Source organism: Lygodium microphyllum, chromosome 20 (genome assembly GCF_053477565.2).
Source record: "Lygodium microphyllum isolate KBCC chromosome 20, Lygodium_microphyllum_v1.1.10, whole genome shotgun sequence".
Taxonomy (NCBI): Eukaryota; Viridiplantae; Streptophyta; class Polypodiopsida; order Schizaeales; family Lygodiaceae; genus Lygodium; species Lygodium microphyllum.
The window spans coordinates 64743324-64756855 of NC_141154.1; positions in this window are offsets into that span (position 1 = coordinate 64743324).

A 13532-nucleotide genomic window follows, 5' to 3' on the forward strand; every position below is an offset into this window, starting at 1 on the left:
TCTTGATGATTTTGAAGAGAGGGCCATTTTGAGACAACAAGCAACCTATAGAATCAAAGATGTAGGCATAATTCTTCATTTTTTTACTCCCTATTACCACTCTCCACTCGAACAATGGCTACCCAATTGTGGAGATCAAAATTCAATATTTCTCTCTCCTCTCTCTCTCTCTCTCCTCCAAGAGACCATTCATGCAAGTGAAAGAAAGAGAAGAATAGGATGAAGAATGCTTGTCCGGACATGCACTTGATTGTTGTAAGATGCTAAGAATTGGTATTTCATGCTGTGTAGAGATCAATGGTGGGCCCGATGGCTATCCATGCATTCAATTTTCGTAACCCAAAACACGTAATTTAGCGGTATGTCTATTTTATGAAGAAATTTTACTTTTTTTTGACAATTTATGGTCCAAATGTAAGTGCACATGGTGTGAAATTTTTTAACTAAGGATTATACTCTATCTTTTAGAACAATTGATGATAAGAGAGAACTATGTATTCTACATGTTATATGTTTGAATGAAGCATCTTGGGACCAATCCTCGAGGTGTAGGAGAGCCATAGTGGACCGCGCACTACAAGGATATGGAGGCATAGCGACGGCGCTTTCTGACACAAAATAGCAATGACGCTATTTTGTAATGGTGCTCAGACAAAAAAACACAGGCCGAAACCTGAGTGCATTATTTTGCGCAAACGAACGAAAGAGAGAGCGAAAGGGAGAGTGAACTACATCTTGCATTTGAGAGGGAGAGGGAGAGAAAGAGAGAAAGAGGGAGAAGGAAAGCTTCTCGCTGCTGCCACCGCTGTTTACAAAGAAGAGGAGGAAGTGTATGAAGGGCAAAGAGGAGCCGCCGTTGCGAAAAGAAGCCGCCGAATCCATCCTTGGGCCTTTGCAGTGAGTGCATTGTTCCCTCTTACTTTGTTTTTGTTTTTTCTCCTTTTCTTTTACTTCTTTTTGTTGAAAATCATGTGTATTGAGAGAGAGAAAGAGAGGAAATGAGAGAGGGAGAGGAAGAGAGAAAAGGAAAGAAGGAATGAGAGAGAGAGAGAGAGAGAGAGAGAGAGAGAGAGAGAGAGAGAGAGAGAGAGAGAGAGAGAGAGAGAGAGAGAGAGAGAGAGGGAGGGAGGGAGGGAGAAAACATTAAACATAATAGGGAAAGAGAGAAAGAGAGGGAGAGGGAGGAAGGAGGGAGAGAGAGAGGGAGGGAGAGGTTGTTGTTATTGTTGTTGTTGTTTTATTTCTTCTTTTCTTTTTTTCTTGTTTGTAGTGGTAGTGGTAGTGGTAATGGTAGCGACAGTGGTAGTTATTGTTGTTTAATTTCTTACTTTTTTGTTAGTTGTTATTGTGGTAGTCATAGTAGTAGTAGTGGTAGTGGTAGTTTTTATTGTTTAATTTCTTCTTTTCTTGTTTATTGTTGTTGTGTTAGTCGTAGTCGTGGTCGTAGTCATCGTAGTCGTGATTGTAGTAGTAGTACTAGTAGTAGTAATAGTAGTTTTCTTATTTGTTGTTGTTGTCGTAGTAGTAGTTTTTTTTTCTTTTCTTGTTTATTGTTGTTTAATTTTCTTATTTGTTGTAGTAGTAGTAATAGTAGTAGTAGTTTTTTCTTCTTTTCTTGTTTATAGTAGTAGTAGTAGTTGTTGTTGTTGTTGTTGTTGTTGTTGTTTTTTCTTCTTTTCTTGTTTATTGTAGTGGTGGTGGTAGTGGTAGTGGTTTGTTGTTGTGATAGTAGTAGTAGTAGTAGTAGTAGTAGTAGTAGTAGTAGTAGTAGTAGTAGTAGTAGTAGTAGTGGCGACGGTGGTGGTGATTTTCTTATTTGTTGTTGTTATTGTAGTAGTAGTAGTAGTAGTTTTTCTTTTCTTTTCTTGTTTATTGTTGTTTAGTTTTCTTGTTTATTGTTGTTGTAGTAGTGGTAGTAGTAGTAGTTTTTTCTTCTTTTCTTGTTTGTTGTAGTAGTAGTAGTTGTTGTTGTTGTTGTTAGTTTTTCTTCTTTTCTTGTTTGTTGTAGTAGTAGTTGTTGTTGTTGTTGTTGTTGGTTTTTCTTCTTTTCTTCTTTATTGTAGTGGTAGTGGTAGTGGTAGTAATAGAGAGAGAGAGATGTTTTATCAAAGGAAATGAGAGAGGGAGAGAAAGAGAAAAAGGAAGAAGGAACGAGAGAGAGGAAGTAAACATACAACATAATAAAGAAAGAAAAAGAGAGAGATGGAAGGAGAGAAGAGAATGAATGTATAAAAAACAAAGAGAGAGTGGTGGCGAGGTCCAGTGCAATACCACGAGATGGGAAACACTTCAACATACGTTAATTTGTGGGTGGGTGGAGACTTTACACACGTTAATTTTGCTGAGTTACAAGAGAAGAAATCCCTTCTCAAACAATTTAAGAAAGAAAAAAAGAATGATAACAAAAACAAATTGTTTGTCATAACATAGACCAAATGGAAAACGATGAAGGTCATGATGTTCAAGATCGTGAGGCGTATCTTAATCAGTGTGTCCCATGTCCTTGCTCTCAATGTAAGCTGGTAATTAGACAAGAATGCCGATTGTCTATAGAACATGTATGACGCTTCAACGAGTTTCAATCTGAGATCATTGATTAGGCAATCTCAGATTTTGAGCAAACAGTAAGAAAAGTGTATATCAATCATGCATTGTATTCACAAGCTAATTGAATACCATATACAAAAACATTGGGTCTAGCTGGCAAATTTTCTATCCAGGGAGGTGACGTCTCGTCCCAAGGAGGAGTGCACCCTTTGAGACTAGTTAGAAGAGTTCATGGACGTGCGATAGATGGAGTGCCTAAGCCAATCCACCACTTAGAAGATACTACCCAATCTATATCGTCAATACCAAAGGAGACAGATAGCCTTCCAAACTTACCAACAATTTTGGAGCCTGAGATGGATGCGATGATCGATGCATTGATGCCCATGGATGTCGAGACTTCTGATCCGCTTAGAGAGGAATCATCCATACCATTATATGATGGGTGCCGAGTATCTTGCTTGAAGACACTGCTTGCACTCCTAAGTATGCAAGCAAAATACGAGTGGAGCGATGCGAGTGTGACTGAGTTATTCAAGTACCCTATATGTACGCTTCGTTAATTTCTTTTCGGCACCATCATTAAAAACATTTGTGCTTTTTCAAGGTGTTTTATGAATTTTTTTTTCAGGTTACTGAAGTATCATATATTACCACTTGCAAATACCATGCCTGAGTCTCGTGATGATGCACAACATGTTTTACAAAATCTTGGCATGGACTACAATAGCATCCATGCATGTATCAACGATTGCATACTGTTTCGAGGAGAATACGAGGCTATGGAGACATGTCCAAAGTGTGGTGCTCATAGGTATCGACAGGACTTGCAAGGGCAAACCATTCCTCAAAATTTTATTAAACACTTTCCACTTATCCCCTGCATAAACTACATATTTCCTATGTCCGACATGGCGAGCTTGACAACGTAGCATGCACAGAATAGGTCCACAGATGAAGTTCAACGAATATCAGCAGATTCACGCACATGGAGCCACATTGACTCTACCTTCCCAGGCTTTGCCCGAGAGCCAAGGAATCTTCGGCTCGGCCTTGCTATGGATGGCGTGAACCCATTTAGTCTGCGCTCAACTTCTTACAGTGTGTGGCCTATAGTCCTTGTCAACTACAATATCCCTCCATTGCTTTCTACAAAGAAATGACATCTCATCCTTAGCTTGCTCGTTCCCAGCCACTACAAAGTCAAAAATATGGACGTGTATCTTCGTCCATTAGTCGATGAGCTTAAGATTTTGTGGGAGGAGGGGGTCACTGTGCAAGATATGAGCAAGCGCGATGGTCGACGGTCTGCCAATATTCGAGCCATTCTCATGTGGACCATGCATGACTTTCTGAGATTCGGAGAGTGCTCAGGTAAGTAGGCTTCTATTCTCGTTGGTAATATCTATCATAGCTCGTTCAAGTTTGTATTCACTGGATAGAGGTGTTGGGACAGGTCTGGTTACCTCAGGGTATCATACATGTCCATTGTGTGGGCCACAGTTAGACTCCTGAAGGTCACGAACTATAAAAAAGATGGTATATCAAGGACACACCACTTTCTTTCCAGAGGGTCATGAACTCATGGAAGGTTTTCTTGGACGACCTCCATCACGTATGAATGCCCAAAGCTGGTACAAGCTGAAAATGGTCCACACGGAGTCACATCCAAACGGAATGCGATGGTTCTTAGTTTTCTACGAGTTGCCATATTGGACCCACTTACAGATCAACCACTTGTTGGATCCCATGTATATTTTCAAGAACGTGGGAACCTTGCTATGGGACCATAGCACAGGAAAGAGAGACACTGTAGGGGCACAAATGGATTTGAAGGAGGTAGGCAAGATGGAGGTGCTTTGAGTGTTGATGGTTGCTTTCAGCTACCTCGCGCTCTTTGGGTTTTGTCCACTAAAGAAGAGCGCATTGTGAAGCAAATAGTCAAGTCTATCCACACTCCGACGGGTATGATGCATTCTCTCAGGTCCGCATTTTCTAAAGACAACAAATTATCAGGGCTAAAATCCCATGATTGGTATAAGATATGTCAAGTTTGTACTATGAATGGATTGTAAGTGGCCTGTGTATTTTGCTATCTGGAGTGTAATCGTTGTTCATAATGCTTCCTACTAAACTACCTACTCAAGTTGCTTATGCATTTTCTTCTCATGAAAAGCAACATCACGGTTGTAGATATCCTTCCGAGCCTATGGATCCCATATGTGATGGACATCATGTATGTAAGAGATCTCAAGATCAAGTGTAGAGATCCAAATACACAACTAACTTAACAAAGGGTGATGAAGCTCAATACATAACCAAGAAGTATGTATACATCATTGAATCCTATTGAAAGTGATAAACCCCTGTTTGAAGCATGTAAATCAAATGAGCCCACTAGTAGGTATAATTATATCCAAGAACATCCAAGAGAGCATGCATAAGGCAAGAGTCCCATTGTCTTAGTAGACCAAGCTCAACTGCATAGAAAATCCAAAGATCTAATGGAATGTATCTAAGTAAATGCAAATATTTCAAAAGGGCATCCAGTAAAGCATATCCAAAGTGTAAAAGAGCAATGCAAGGCTTAGTATGTCAAGTATATAACATCTAGATGCCCATAGATATCAATCGATACATCCAAGAGCATAAAACCCAAATAAGTCTTCAAACCTATAATATCAATAACTAAAGCAACTAAATCATATAGCCAAATCTCTAAGAAATCAACCGTAGCTCAAATTTGAGTACCAAAGCATTCCATAATTATATTCAGGTCCAAGCATCAATGCTAATCACATCAATACATTCAAGTGGCGTACCCATAGAGCATGCAGACTTCAAATGAAAAAAGTTTACTATTAATAGCTTGCTACCCAAATTGTTATTATATCAATGAACCTCTATAAAATTGAGCTAATCAAGCTCTAAACAATCCAATTATCATCCAAAAGCATAAGCATAACATCAAGGCACCAAAATAAAATCAGCAAAGCATTAAACTTGCATTATGAAGCTCACGTGTTAATTATCCACAGGGTATACAACAAGTCTTACCAAATTATTGGTCAATGATTGAGCAAGAAATCTTCAAAAAATGCATGATAGGAGTAGGCCAAACAATGTCGGAATGATTGCCAAGGGGTGTCTTAATTGCCAGGAGCAACCAATGATTTAACTGAGCCAAGTGTGACAAGTAAGGAACAGCTCACAAAATGCATCAAAAATTGTGAGTTGTTTCCTAGTCTATAAACTCAATGATAATGATCACAATAGGGTCTCAAGCAATGTCCAAACAACCTTTTTGAAGTCTTAGAATAAAGCTTGGAAATCATAGAGTAGATTAAAACTCAATGTGTACCTTGGGGTGAAGAAGCCATAGTTATTATGAAGACTTGAACTGAAGTTTTGTCGTGGGCTAAAGTGAATGATGAAGATGGTTGGCTCTGATACTAGTTGAAGGGAGATGCTTGAGTGGAAGCATGAGCAAGCCAAAGAAAGAGAGAGGCAAGCTATGGAGATATATATATATATATATATATATAGACTCAAAATGTGGAAACTCTAGGAGTCACAATATGTGATCAGCCTTCCTTTATTCAATATTCAACTAAAAGAATAAAGAATAAAGTGATAGAGATGAGAACCTGCCACTTGCGATGTACAAATATGTGGTCTCATGGGTGTGTAGTGAATATAGGGCAACATAGGCACATGTGAACCCCCAACACATGCAAACGGTAGGAACCTCTCTCTCTCTCTCTCTCTCTCAAGCCATCTTTGTATTTAGCTATAATATGTAATTCTCAACCTATTACAATACCATATTTGATATTTTAGTATCATGTTCATACAATATTCGCTATGATATGTAATTTCAAAGAAACATGTGCAAATGTCTCCAATACCTCTCTCTCTCTCTCTCTCTCTCTCTCTCTCTCTCTCTCTCTCAAGCCATTTTTGTATTTAGCTATAGTATGTAATTCCAAAGAAACATGTACAAATGTCTCCAATACCTCTCTCTCTCTCTCTCTCTCTCTCTCTCTCTCTCTCTCTCTCTCTCTCTCTCTCTCTCTCTCTCTCTCTCTCTCTCTCTCTCTCTCTCTCTCTCTCTCTCTCTCTCTCTCTCTCTCTCTCTCTCTCTCTCAAGCCTTCTTTGTATTTAGCTATAATATGTAATTCTCAACCTATTACAATAGCATATTCAAGATTGTAGTATCTTGTTCATACAATATTCACTATGATATGTAATTCCAAAGAAACGTGTGCAAATGTCTCCAATACCTCTGTGTGTGTGTGGAGAGAGAGAGAGAGAGAGAGAGAGAGAGAGTGAGAGAGAGAGAGAGAAGATGTGGAAACTTCAACAGCCATAATGTGTAACTGGCCTTCTCTTTATTCAAATGCCACTGAAAGAATAAAGAATGAAGTGATAGTGATGGGCATCTGCCACCTGCAATGTACAAGTGTGCAAATATTGTTACTGTAGTAATACACATGTAGCTAGATGCAGGTGCCTTTACCCCTAACAATCTCCCACTTAAAGGGGCGAATGTATACCTAGTGAGGAGAGAATAAGAAAAAGGTGACAAAGTACAAATGTACATAAGTACAACAAGATGAGGAAAGATGTCATCTCATTCAATGCCCATTAACTTCTTAAGAAGGCAAAATACTCCACTAAGAGACTTTTCATGAGCAAATTTGCAAGATTTTGGTCACTTGATAAGATCAATAGATCTGTCTTCAACGACCTCTTTGATGAAGTGGTAACGTACCTCAATGTGTTTTATCTTCTCATGGAAGACCAGATTCTTAGCTAATTGGATAGCACTCATAGAATCTGAATGCAATGTAGGGACAACATCAATAAGACCAAGGTCTGCTAGGCCTAACCAAAGAGCCTCCTTGCAAGGATCAGTGGCTACAAAATACTCAACTTTGGTAATAGAGAGGGCCGTGCAAGAAACAACACCTTGGGATGTCCAAAAAACAACACCTCTAGCAAAGGTGATCACATAGCTAGAGGGGATGGACTTCCTACTATCTACATGTTGTCTGCATAATCAAAGTTGTGTATCCCATGACTCTTGTATCCTGGCCACCATAACATATGTACATAGCTACTATGCACTTCATGTATCTCATGATACCCTTAATAGCATCCCAATGCTATCTGCTAGGTGTAGCCATATAGTGGGCCACAACTCCCACTATAAATGCTATGTCAAGACAAGTATCATGGCATACATCAAACTGCCCACGATAAATGCATAAGGAATCTTAGCCATCTCGGCCTTATGCTCATCAAACTACAGACAATTGGCCTGACTAACCTTTACATGAGGAGGTAGAGGACAACCAATGTACTTACCATCGTGCATATGAAACCACTAAAGGACTTTCTAGACATACTTATTCTATGACATATAAAGGAGCCTCTTAGAGTGATAATGCATGATGCACATCCCAAGAATATGTGAGGCCTATCCCATGTCCTTGATCTCAAAGCTCTTCTTGAGCTGAGTTCTCAAGGCATCCACCTCATCACGGGCTCTCTCGCCAGCAATAAGCATATCATCCACATAGAGGACCAAAATCATAATACTGCCATCACAAGCCTTCTTCATGTATAAACACAGATCCATAACACCACGGCTATATCCGTGTGAATGCATAAAAGTATCAAACTTATGGTACTATTCCCTAGGTGCTTACTTAAAGCCATAAAGACTCTTTATCAACTTTCACACTAGGCGTTTCCTACCTTTTTCTTCAAAGCCCTTAGATTGCTACATAGAGATCTCATCATGCAAGTCCCCGTGTAGAAAAGCTATCTTTACATCCATTTGATAAAGGTCTCGATAGCAACCAATGCTATTACCAAGTGTAGGGTTATCATTTTAACCATAGAAGAAAAGATTTCATTGAATGCCTTACAACCAGACACACAAATGAGCATATGATGGAAATTTTCTAGTCCAAACCTCCTCTGCAACTTGACATTCAATAGTAGTGCAAGGGGACCGATTGATCGTGTACGGTAGAAGTAATGGCCTCAATCCAAAAGTATTGGGGTAAGCCTACCTAGATAAGCATACTACAAACTCAATCCAAATGTGTTGGGGTAAGCCTACCTAGTTAAGCATACTGTAGACTCTCTTCTAATCATCCTATTCATGTGCTTGGTAACACCATTCTGGGGAGGGGTATAGGGGGCAATCAATTAATGCTTAATACCCCACTCATTGCAAAACTACTCAAAAGATTTTGAGACATAGTCACCCCCGTTATCTAACCTTAGGTATTTCAGTCTATACCCAGACTGGTTCTCAATAAGAGTAAGCCAATGTTGAAAGATAGACAATACATTCAATTTCTACTTAATAGAAATAATCCCAGACCTTGTGTGAGTAATCATCAATGAATGTGACAAAGTATTCGCACCACCTAGCAACTAACAAGGCATGGGACCACATACATCTAAATGAACAAGAGCCAAAGGCTCACCCATGCATTTAATGTCAAACTTCTTATGCGTACTACATGTCTACTTGCTATATAAACAATGAAAAAAAGACTCAAAACACGTATAGTCTAGGGGCAAAAGATACTACAAACTAGTGACCATTATCATTCCTTTCAAAGACATGCCCAAGGTGACCATGCCAAAGAGATACATGTGAAATTACAGCCATAGTCAAAACATAGTCAACTAAACCAAGTACAAGCAAAGGATAGGGATACTAGACTTAGCACCATGAGCAATAACAAGATTTTCATGGGTAGTCTTCCATGAAGAGTCACCAAAAGAGACAACATAACCTGCATCATCCAAGGTACAAACAGAGATAAGGCTCTTCATAAGAGCTGGTACGTGATGTACATCATGAAGAGTGAACATGCTACCTAAACCAAAATACAGGTGGACATCACCAATACTACCAACTATCTCCAATGCTAGGTCATTACCCAAACAGATAGATCTAGTCATACTGTGATAAGAGTGAGACTACTCTCTATGAGGTCACATGAAAGGAAGCTCCTAAATCTATCAACTAACACTGAGTATATCCTGACAAAGCATCAGCCAGCTGTGAAGCATCCAAGGAAGAAGCTACCAATATAAGATCATCAAATATACCAAGTTGCACTATATCAATCTCCTCAAATTTGATACTAGACTTGCTAGGCACAATGTTGTGATCATCATTCTTGTCCTGCACTTTACCATTTCCCTTTTTCTTAAGCTTGTCATCACACATTTTATGGCACTATGGCTAAATATGACCTACTTTTCTATAATAATAACAAGTAATATTTGACTTATAGCCACAAGACTTACTGGTAGGACTATCCGCATGTCCTAGACTAAGACTTGTTAGAGTCTCTACCATGGCCATTTCCATCACAATCAATGCATATGATATATGGGAAACATCACATTCTTTCCGTTTACCTCTTCTGTCAAGAGGGCTTTTTGTTTACCTCTTTTGTCAAGAGGCCACTCTAAACATCCTACAATTTCAATCCGTCCTTAGCATCCCAAGACTCAAGTACAGTACCAAGCAAAAATAAAGGATCTCCTACAAATCTAGACGACTAATGATGGAGTGAAACTCATTCAAGTGCACAGACATAGAAGGCCCTTTCTTCATGTGAAGGTCCATCAATTGTTTCAGCCAATACATTTGAGACGCATGACTCTACTTCATCATAAAGATTCTTAATCTATGTCCAAAGCCCATATGCAATTTGATTTCTAGTTACAACATTGTAGTGAACCTGCCTAGAGAGTGATAAAATGATCATGGACTTACATAGTTTATCTAGTTTATCCCAATCCTCGGTTGCAATGTTTTTGGGTTTAGCACCCCCATTTTTGAGTGGTAGATCCTATAATTTTTGCACTAAAACTTGCCATATCCAAGTTTTCCAATAGATGTAATTGGTCCCATGCATTTTCTCAATATTGAATATAGCACTGTTGCAAGAACCACTAGCCATAATGAGACCAAGTAAGTACATAGAAGGGCAAGATGGACTGTTGTAATACCTTATAAATCAATCCCAAAACCATTGCTAAATCAAGCGAGAGACGAAAGATACTACTAAAGTAATGAGCTATCCACGACCTATAAACAAAAGACTATCAATTCCAGGTGACTACACTCAAATAGGACGCATAAAACTCAAATGATTGTTTGTTGTAATAAATTGAAGCAATATGACAACAACCATATGTGAGCAGCCAAGAGAGAAGAAGCCAAGAATAATAGGCATTAAAGACTGTCACAACTGCAATGTGTCCGAAACCATATATACAATAGGCATAAACATCATGCACAGGGTAGGTCTCAATGGTAAATGAAGAGAAATGCCACATGCATAACCTATCAGAAAGATGGATCTAGAGAATGGTAGGAGTTATGGAGGTTGGAAGATGAATACAAGACTCATGATGACATAGACAATGGACTGACTATTACACAAGTGAATTAGGTTCCAAGATGGAAGATTGGACTCATAAACACAATCTTTTGTAAGACACTGACAATGACACTAACGGAGAGAAGAAAGCATCGTGATATATTGCATTCAACTCTCTAAAAGTGATAGTCAAGTACAATGCTTTATAGTAGTTGGATAGTGGCATTCTGCCTCACTATGCATATGAGATTTAGGACATCTCTTCTTGGAGTATACATCATTTGTCATATCTTTCAACACCCCCCCCCCTCAAATGATGAGTTCCTACACTTGCTGGATTTTGCTTCCCCTACATGATGACATGGCCCAGGAGACTAGCTCATAGACAGCCTAGTCAAGTTATAGCTTGAAACTTTACATCTTTGGCAAGGGTTTATTTTACAAAGCAAATCCACTAAGGGAAACAAAATCCACAATGGAAAAACACAAGATCCACTATGGGAAACATAATTTCTTCAAAACAATCTATCAGAGTTATTGTCGATATAGTGGAAGCATCTTCTTCATTCATGAACTAATTTTGATGGTTACCATTCTACACCTATTGTGCTATTTTCCTATGGAAACATTCACTGGCCATGTGCCTAGTCTTACCACAATAATGGCATGTGACACAATCCTTGTTATTGGTGTTGAATCCTCGTCCACGTCCTTTTGCTCCATAAGTTCCCTTGGTGTACAAGAGATTGTCCTTTGAGATGGTTTCTTTTACACTATTATTTTTAAGTTTACTTTCTCCATTAAGTAGAGAATGCTCAATGTCTTTAAGTAAGAGATTAGGAATATTACTTAGGGTAGACACAAGGTTCTCATATGGTTCTTGATTTACACTTGCTAGTAGCACTATTATGGCTTTATCCTCATCTATGTTTTTCTTTAAAGTTGCAAGTTGAGTTTTTAGGCTCTTAAACTTGTTAATGTGCATGGTCATAGAAGAACTATCCTTTAAATCTAGCTTATAGAATTGCATGAGTAATTTTACTTTTGAATTTTTAGCTTGAGTTTCAAAGATCCTGTTGAGCTCATCCCATGCCTTGTTTACATCTTTGATGCTAGAGATATGGTGCAATACATCATCAGATAGTCCCCATGCAATGATGCCTAGAGCCTTGTTGTTCATCTTTTTCTACTCTTTTGTCTTGAGCTGGACTTCTTCAACAAACCTGTCTTCATCATCTTCCTTCTTGCCATCTGTATCTCCTATATCATCCTCAAATAGATCCTAGAGGTCTTTCCTCACACACACGTACTCACTCTCACTCTCTCTCTCTCTCTCTCTCTCTCTCTCTCTCTCTCTCTCTCTCTCTCCACAGTGGGGGGGAGTTGGGCAGGGTAGTAGAGAGGGACAATGGTTGAGCAGGGCAAGGCCCTCTCTCTCTTTTCTTTTCATAATCTGCTAGCTAGCCTGGTGGTAAGCCACTTGTTTTATTAACCCATTAAGCTGAGTTCCAATGTTCCGTTTTATGTTCCTATACTAAATGACTACGCAAAGGTAGGAATTGAACTCAAGACCATCTAGTCACCGTGCATTCAACTTTACCAACTAAGCTACATGCGTTTGGTCAGCTCTCTCTCTCTCTCTCTCTCTCTCTCTCTATAGTGGGGGGGAGTCGGGCAAGGTAGTAGAGAGGGATGGGGGTTGAGCAAGGCAAGGCCCTCTCTCTCTTTTATTTTCATAATTTGGTGGGTAGCCTAGTGGTAAGCCATTTGTTTTATTAACCCGCTAAGCCAGGTTCCAATGTTCCCTTTTACATTCCTATAAATGATCGCGCAGAGATAGGAATTGAACTCGAGACCATCAACAACTCGAGACAATCGACAATCAACAAGAGAGAGAGAGAGAGAGAGAGAGAGAGAGAGAGAGAGAGAGAGAGAGAGAGAGAGAGAGAGAGAGAGAGAGAGAGAGAGAGAGAGAGAGAGAGAGAGCAAATAGCCAAATTCAATGGTGAAGGCTTTCATGCTTAGAAACAAAAGATAATGTACTACCTCTTGTGTCTATTTGCCTTTTTACGACTTTAGGACTTCTAGGCTTAAAGTAGTTCATTTGATGAATGCAATTGCAATGTATACATAGACTTTGAACAAAGTTGTGCAATATAAGGATTCAAATCCTGAAAATTATTTTTGTTAGAGAACCTAAGCGCAGAATGTCTAACAATATTTGAGATGTGATGTATTTTATTTATAAATAAAAATTGCATGGCTCCATTTAGCATATTGGTTTTGGCTCATTTTACAAGCTTCAGTTGTGCTTTTATGCATACAAAACCTTTACTCTCTCCTATTTCTTTTGTGCTATCAAAGCTTCTTATTAGAAGCACACAATTGGCGAGCATCAACTATCTGTTGGTTATCATCTAGAATAATCAATGCTTTTTTATTTTCCATATTCTATGGTCCATCACTTGCTTATAAGTTTCTTGTCCTTTGCTACTTTTTGTTTTCTTACAAAGAAACTACTTGGAAGTTGGGACTTATCCTCCATTAAAGTAAGGTTG